Source organism: Adiantum capillus-veneris, chromosome 29, assembly GCF_014529385.1.
Source record: "Adiantum capillus-veneris isolate H3 chromosome 29, ASM1452938v2, whole genome shotgun sequence".
Taxonomy (NCBI): domain Eukaryota; kingdom Viridiplantae; phylum Streptophyta; class Polypodiopsida; order Polypodiales; family Pteridaceae; genus Adiantum; species Adiantum capillus-veneris.
The window spans coordinates 107,339,968-107,348,106 of record NC_140959.1 but is presented as its reverse complement, the minus strand read 5'-3'; the positions used below and the strand labels follow the sequence as shown (position 1 = coordinate 107,348,106).

The following is an 8,139-nucleotide window of genomic DNA, read 5'->3' as shown; positions in this document are numbered from 1 at the left end:
TTCAGCTTACTAAAGTGATGCAGATGGAAGAAGCAGTGGGGACTGCATTGAGTGTGGTGTATGAGAAATGTAATGTCTTTGAGGGTTATGACCCAAGAGGCTTTCTTGAGTGCTATGCAATGGAGATGAAGGTTCAAGGGGTTCCTGAAAGATTGATGATTATGTTCTTTCAGCAGTTAGTGGCTCCAAATTTCTATCAGCAAGTACAAGAGATTGCAAAGGAATCTGGAGACAACTGAAATACTTTTTCAAATGCTTTTACACAAGAAACCTTGGGCTTTATGGAAAGGGAAATGGAGTGCATTGCTTTTATAGAAGTAGATGTTTTGCAGGATGTTGAGAGTAACAAATTGATACAAATACCATGCTATACAATTGATCGCAATCAAATTCATGAAAAGCTAGAATCTATAATAGATGATTGCCTTCAACAGGACAAAACATTGTTACATGCAAAATATGAGGATGTAGTCAAAGTTATTTATGCAAAACTTAGTGTTTCAGTTTTGGCACATGAGAATTGTGCTTCCTTGTGTGATGTTATGGAGTTTGCACATAGATCTATGGATGCCACTCAATCTACAAAAGATGCTTATGTGAGCTCAATTTCTATTGGGGATTACTAGAAGGGATTCCTTTTTGTGATGTTACAGTGCTTCTGGTGAATTGGTTATTGAAAAATTGTCATGTTGTGAAGAAAAGGATGATAAAGATGTTGTAAATCATGTGGTAGAGCATGGATTTAGCCAAGGACATGTAAATATGCAAAATGATATGACCCAGGATGACATAGAGTGTTGTGATTTGGAAGTCGGTTCATGGTTCAAAGAGGTTCACAAATCTCCAAGTGAAGATAATACTTTTTGTGATGCCAATGCTCTTCAATGTGATACATATGCTTGTGGATGGTGGATGAGATATATTTCAAAGTCATAGGCTCTTGTTTGGAGGGGGTGCAAGTTGATATGCAACCACCCTCTTCTACCAATGAGTGGAAGGGTTACTATGATGAAATGGAAAAAGAATCGACTTCTATCTTTGTGAAGCATGATGATTTCTGTGAGATTGAAGTACAAAGGTAGTTGAAAGAGGGTTTGATGATAAAGAAAAAGTGTGAAGGAAATATGGCCTATATGCATACCACATGTGATGAGGATCCACTGCAGCATGGGATATGCTCTCAAAAGGGTCCAATTGAAGAGGATCTTATGTATCTTTTGGATGAAGCTTTGGATGGTTTCCATGCCACATACAACAAGGGTCCTAAAAGATGTCAAACATGTCATGAATTGGGACAACATGAACATGAGGAAATGGAGCTTATTGCTCTTTTGGATGATGCTTTGGAGGAATTTCAAGCTCCTTATGATAGGGGTTTTCAAAATTACAATGAGGTATGTGACCTACAAAAAGAAGGAGATGAGCATGAGGTAGATCTTATGATATTTGTGGGTGAGGTTTTACAAGATTTCATGCCTCTAAAAGAAATTATCCATGTAGCTTATGAGGCCCCAAATGAGGTAATGGGTAATATGGAGCTTGATGATTTAGGGATGCATGCTGAAATTTTGGATACTAGAGGAGGTGATGCAAATTCACTAGAAATTAATGGTATGTGGCATATGTGGGACTTTCCTATATTACCACATGACCCAGGAGGACATTATGATGCTTTTGGTCTTTGTTGGTGTACTTATATGCCCTTTGATAGAGGGAAATGCTTTGATGTTCTTGATGTATGTCCCTCTAACTTTATGCCTATCAATCCAAGGAGTTCATTAATTATCATATGGTTGTGCTCTTATAACAGAAAGATTGTATGCTTTCCCGATGATCTAGGTGGGAACCATATGCTTATTGTGTCTCTCATTGGATGTTTACAATCAAGGCGTATGCAAACAAAGAAGCAATCAAGTTGGCACATACCGGAGGATGTGTAGGTTTAGAGGGGGTGGATGTCATGCCGTGGTACATACACAGTGTGAAGTAAAAACATTCACCTCACTTTTCAAACTTCTCAATGCATGGAAAGAAAAGAAATCATGTACATATTGTGGTCTATGTTGAAGCGCCTACTGCGGTCGCTATCATGTACATACCTATCCGTGGAGTTGTGGCCCTGGATGTGGCGCCTTTGCGTGCTTTCCCACTTGATAAGATTGCTAATTTGGTTTGGCAATGTACGTATTCCAAGTGTTTCATGGTGGCACACTCATCTCGCCTATAAAGACTGATGCGGACAAAAACTGCCAAAAATAGCAGCTAACAGGTGCTGTTGTAGAATTGCATGAAAACTGAAACAAAATGGTATATTTATGAAAAATGATGCTTATCTATGCTTTTTATGCTTATGCGAATGATTCCACAAATTTAGTATGAGGGACTTTTCTGACTCTGTTTGGGATTTTTCGCATAAAAAATGATATTTTTTGGGTAAAAAATATGTTGAAAATGGCCTAGTTTTGGCCAAAGTGGCAAAATGGCCCAAAAATTGACACATCAGCTCATATTTATGTGGGAAAGAGAGAGAGGGCTTCTTTTTATAGAAAAACCAGCAATTTTGCTCTACTGTGTAATGGCTTCCATGGTTGCTCAATCTATGTGTAGGACAGTCCTGCCTCTTTGTAATCTTGTATCTGACCTAGTGAGGGAGTGAATTAGGGTTTCCCCTTATCAAAATGGTGTGTGGGCTTCACTGTAGAAGCACTTATATCTCTACAAATTCATCAAATGTTCTCCATGAAGGTGGAAGCTCGAGTATTCCTTTCAACTGTTTGATGTTACTACCATGTAATTGGGGGCGAGGATACATGATACCATTAAAGAGGTGTGGGTTTTGATTGAGAATTGTGCTTGTATGAGCATTGAGGTTTCATGGCTGAAACTTTAGTGTTTTTAAATTTTCTTTTAAAGTGAAATTGAATGTGATTTGGTGATTTTCTCATCATAATCTTGACTACGAAAACAAGCTGACTCCAAGCACGATAGGAAAGAGGGTTTGTGACTTTGCTGTCACGAACGCTCTTATATTTTTTTTGTCACCCTTGGAAAAAGGGTTTGTGATTCTCCACAAACGTGTTTTCACAAAGTGTTTGTGACTCTCATCACGAACTCTCACAGCTAGAGGTTTTGCACCTTCCTAGCTAGACCGCACACTTTTCGACAACGTGGTCGGCATAAGTCCCATATGCAAGGAAGAAGGGTGGACCGGCGTGCTATTTAGGCTGGGGTGTGAGCCATCCTAGAGTCGTGTGTGATGCGAGGAAACTCCTTGGAGCTGCGGTGATATTGGATCCCGTGGGGTGCTACTGTTGGTGGTATTGAAAGCGTGCAGGCGGCACTAGGTGCAGGTTTTGGAGGAGGAGGGGCGACGCTGTGAGTGCGCCCGCTGGGCTAGCGGTGGCGGCTGTTGTTTACAATGATGATGTGGCATGCTCTTAAGGGCTAGTGCCCGTGGACCTTGAGGACCAACCTTTTTTGATGAGAACCCCCCCCTCCCCCCCCCCCCCCCCCCCCAAAAAAAAAAAAGCGACGTCGCTATTGCTTAGGGGAGGGGTCCCGCGAGTGAGAGGCAGCCAAGGCATGGTGGGGGGTAAGTCCCGCGAGAGAGAGAGAGAGAGAGAGAGAGAGAGAGAGAGAGAGAGAGAGAGAGAGAGAGAGAGAGAGAGAGAGAGAGAGAGAGAGAGAGAGAGAGAGAGAGAGAGAGAGAGAGAGAAGAGAGAGAGAGAGTGAGAGTTCAAGGGGCCACCAGGCGATCTCATTCCAAGGTTAAGCAAAAGCAAGGACAAAAAGGCAAGTTTAAAGTGGGCACCAAATCAAGGATAGAAAGCCTTTCCAAGGCTGGGCATGGGCAAGACAAAGGTTAAAAAGAGGAGCAGTGCAAGCTAAGCCCCCCCAAAGGGTAAAAATAAAGAAGAAAAAAATAAAAAATAAACAATGCCTAGGGGCAATAGCGACCTTCCTAATGCCCCCCCTCAAGTGCAAAGAGAGCAAGAGAGAGCAGATGAAGTGAGAGGCGGCCACCTCACCCAAAGTTACCAAATGTGGATGCAAAGTGGACCAATCAGAGACCAGATGCCCAAATTGAAAGGGGCACCCATATATAAACCATTTTTGAGCCATTTTTCATGCCTTTTTACCAAAGTAGGCTTCTTGAGGAGGGCCTTGAGCCGGTGAGCCTGCAGTGAGCCAAGATAGAGTGTGTGTGTGAGAGTCTTTGGGTCGATTTTTTTGTGCAAAGGTGTGTGCCTGCAAAGCCCCAAGTGCATGTTTTCTTTCCTGGAGACCACGTGGGTGTGCCGTTTGATGTAAATGAGTTGTAAAGAGTGTTTGAGCAGTGGTGAAGACTCCATTGTGTTTGCTCTTGCGTCATTTCCCCTTCCCCCCTTCTGTTTCTCCTACTCTAGTGTTTCCCCTCGGTGCCGGCAGTGTGGATGTGTGTGCCCCCCCGGACCGATGGTGTTTTGTGTGAGAGAGGGAGATTGAGTGGCTGTGTGTGTGTGTGTGTGTGTGTGTGTGTGTGTGTGTGTGTGTGTGTGTGTGTGTGTGTGTGTGTGTGTGTGTGTTTGTGTGTAAGGGAGGAGACAGACTGTGGCAGGAGGTCTGCGTTGTGTAGTGGATTCATGGAGTGTGTGAAAAGTGGAAGTTGAGCAGACGATGGTTTGCTAGTGAGAAGTGTGTTTTTGAAGGAATTTTCTGAGAGGATAGGGGTGCTATGGATACCCTGAGCTATAGAGAGTCCTTTTCTATTGTGTAGGGTGTGCTCCCCCATTCCCCTTATCCAACACCACCTACAAGCTGACAACTTTAATACAACCCCTATATACGACTCATATTAGGGAATATGACCCCCCTTGCTACGCTTATACAACCAATGCAAAAAACTAGCACACCCCTATCTTAAATATAGAATTTAGGTCTCACATGATCTAATTGAGTAAAACTAGTCAAAGAGTGTGTAGCATAATGATTGGGAACGTTCTAAATAACCACTTTTGTTGATAACTAGATGTACCCTCAAGATGTCTTAGTTGGACTTTCAAACTATGTGCCCGTTCAGCCTACACTCTACCTACTTGTCCAATTATGACCCATCTAAATTACTCAAAAAACATGGTCATAAAGTTGTTTTAGGTTCTCCATGTAGATTTGTATCTATACAAAGTCTTTATAGCTTTCATACCTCAACAAAATGAGCTATAATCACAAAACAAGCAATTGATACAAAGCAGTGTTAGTTCTTGCATGTATCTTTGTAGCTATTGACTCACAAGTTCGAGGGAAAACTCTTTTGGGGATCCATAAATTTGAAACAAAAAAAATCCTCTCATTTTCCCTTTTGTCCCCCCCCCCCCCCCCCCCCCCCGACTCGCGTTGGCGAGGGGGAATAGGGAACACACCCAACACACAAAATGTTTGCCCCTCTATAGCCTAGGGATTCCACAACACCCCTAACCTCTCTAATAACACCTTCAAATTGGCTAATTTGCACTAACTTCCCTTGCTCTAGCTCACTATTCACGGGACCCCTCCCTTAATGGAATTTCCTCTCTCTCACTACCTTCACTACGGGACCCCACCCCTATGGAAGCAATAGCGACCTCGCTATTGGGGGGGGCGCCTTTTTCCTTCACTCTCAAAAAAGACGGGGGCCGTGGGAACAAGCCTGTGGCGGGTGCCACATCACCATACAGTGCCACCACAATGCCGCCTGCGGCCGGCCACTCTCCTACGCCACGAGGCACGCCCAAAATCGCCGCCGTGAGTGCTCGCACAACGTTGAATCAAATGCTCCATAGCCTCAGTTCATGGAGCTCGTGCTAACCTCATCACACCCCAATTCGGGCGCCACACTCCCGGTGATATACCCCCCAGTCCATTGGGCCTGTTGTGCATATGGGATCTCTTTGCTTGCCACGTGGCATCCCCAGGATCAAATGGCCTCCATGCCCTCTCAAAAAACTTTACAAAATCCCATTGTTTTCCACACACTCCACCAACCTGTAGGATCCCAGTCCATGGTCAGATTTCCAAAGCGCTCGACAATAATTCATCATGTCTACTTGGACACCCCCCGCTCAAACTGCTCCTCATAATTTCTCGAGCCCCCAAACCGACCTGCATTCCATCATCTGTAGGCCTAAACTGCTCCATTTGGCCTTCATCAAGCATTTGGGCTTGCTTTGTTCCCTGCTCTTCTTGCACATGGGCTACTACCATATCATCAAACACATAAGAGGGTAGATTAATCTTTACCAGCTTAGGTTCCTCAGACTCTGTCTCTTTGTCATAGGATGTTGACTCATCTACTCCATTCTCCTCTCTTGTCTCCCAGCTACAAGATCTTATATCTTCATCATCATCGGCGTCATATATCAACTTCGTGTCAGCATCTTCATCCGCTTGTTGCTCCACAAAATCTTGACCATCTTCCTGACTTTGATCACTTTCTTCATAAGCTCCTGAACTCTTGGTATCTGCAACCTCATTACATTCTCCTATCTTTTCATGCAAACTTTCCACAATAATAGGCTTTACCTCTTCAACCTCCACTGGAACCTCCACATCTGCTACCGCTTTTGCGTCTTTGTTCACCTCAATATGGAGCTTCTCCTCGTTGACAAACTCGTCCACCCTCGGCACATGCACTTCACATACTGGAAATCTCCAAGGAACATAACCAATAGTAGGTCTTACCTCAACAGGCTTGGCACTCCGAGCACTTGGAACCACCTTTGGTTGAACCAAAGAGCACTTTGCTACCTTCGAAGCAGCCATATAATCTGCTGGCTTTAGCATGCCCAAATCCAGCTTTTGCTTTATCTTTCTGATCTTTATCTTTGCCAGATAGACCATGTATTCGTATGCATCTACATCATCTTCGACCTTTTCTCTAATCCTTGGATGCAAAAAATCCAACAACTTTGAAAGCTTCAAATACTGGTTGCTTTTGACCCCAGTAGCAACCTCTAGCTGCTTCCAACAAGCTTCAAACTGCTCAATCAGAATGGAGAAATCTTTCCTTACATCCTGGTGTACAGCCTTCAGCCTTGTACCAGCTTCTTCTACCATAATCACTTTCTCAAAACCGCTCCAAAAACTGACTTTGCAATCTTTGCCATGATTCTTGATCACTTCTCTTTAAACCATCGAACCACACCTTGGCTCATCCTCGCATCAACAGAGGCACCATCTGCAACCTTTTTTCATTTGTCGATATACGCATCGACAACAGCCATAACTCAAAATTTTCTAACCAATCCTCGTGATCTTCAATGCCGGTAAATATGGGGCCAAAACCTTGTTCCACCATCTCTGTCAGCTTCAAACTCGACTATCAAACACCTCGACCATCAGCCAAACACTTTGTCAGCTAAAAACACCGCTTCAAACCTTAAATCGGAGCATCATATAGCTCCTCAGTGGGGGCACCAGAAGATGAAGAGGGGGAATAGGGAACACACCCAGCACACAAAATGTTTGCCTCTCTATAGGCCAGGGATTCCACAACACCCCTAACTCTCTAATAACACCTTCAAATTGGCTAATTTTCACTAACAACTCTACTTTAGCATACAAAACAACTGTCTCACACCTTGCAAAAAAACACCCTATAGTACAAATGCACCCACACTGCTCAACTCACCCTTTCTGACTCACAAGACACCCCAATTCTGCCCTCTTGGTAACACCCTTCAAGCTGCAGGCAAACCCTTTGCCACAACTCAAAAGACGTTGGAGAGGGGGAATGGGGGAACACGCCCGGCACAAACACAAGGGCCTCTCTATAGCTCAGGGCATTCACAACACCCCTATCCTCTCAAAAAACACCTTCAAAGAAACACTCAACACTAACAGACCACTGCCTGCTCCATCGCCACTACCCACACACTCTACAAACCACCACACTAGATACACCTACTACCACTGCCTGTCTCCACCCTTACACACGCACACAACCACTCAATCTCACTCTCTCACTCAAAACACCATCGGTTCGGGGGGGCACACACTTCCACACAGCCGGCACCGAGGAGGGACATGAAAGCAGGAGAAAGAGAAGGGGGGAAGGGGAAACAACAGCACGGGAGGCAACTGTGGCTTGATTGCACTTCAGAAAACACATACACCGGCTTGCAA

General features: G+C 44.2%; 1 pseudogene; it reads left to right on the top strand.

Moving 5' to 3' along the window:
* The first annotated feature begins 762 nt into the window (after window positions 1-762).
* On the top strand, window positions 763-1,839 carry LOC147419711 (uncharacterized; annotated as a pseudogene).
* The last annotated feature ends 6,300 nt before the right edge of the window (window positions 1,840-8,139 follow it).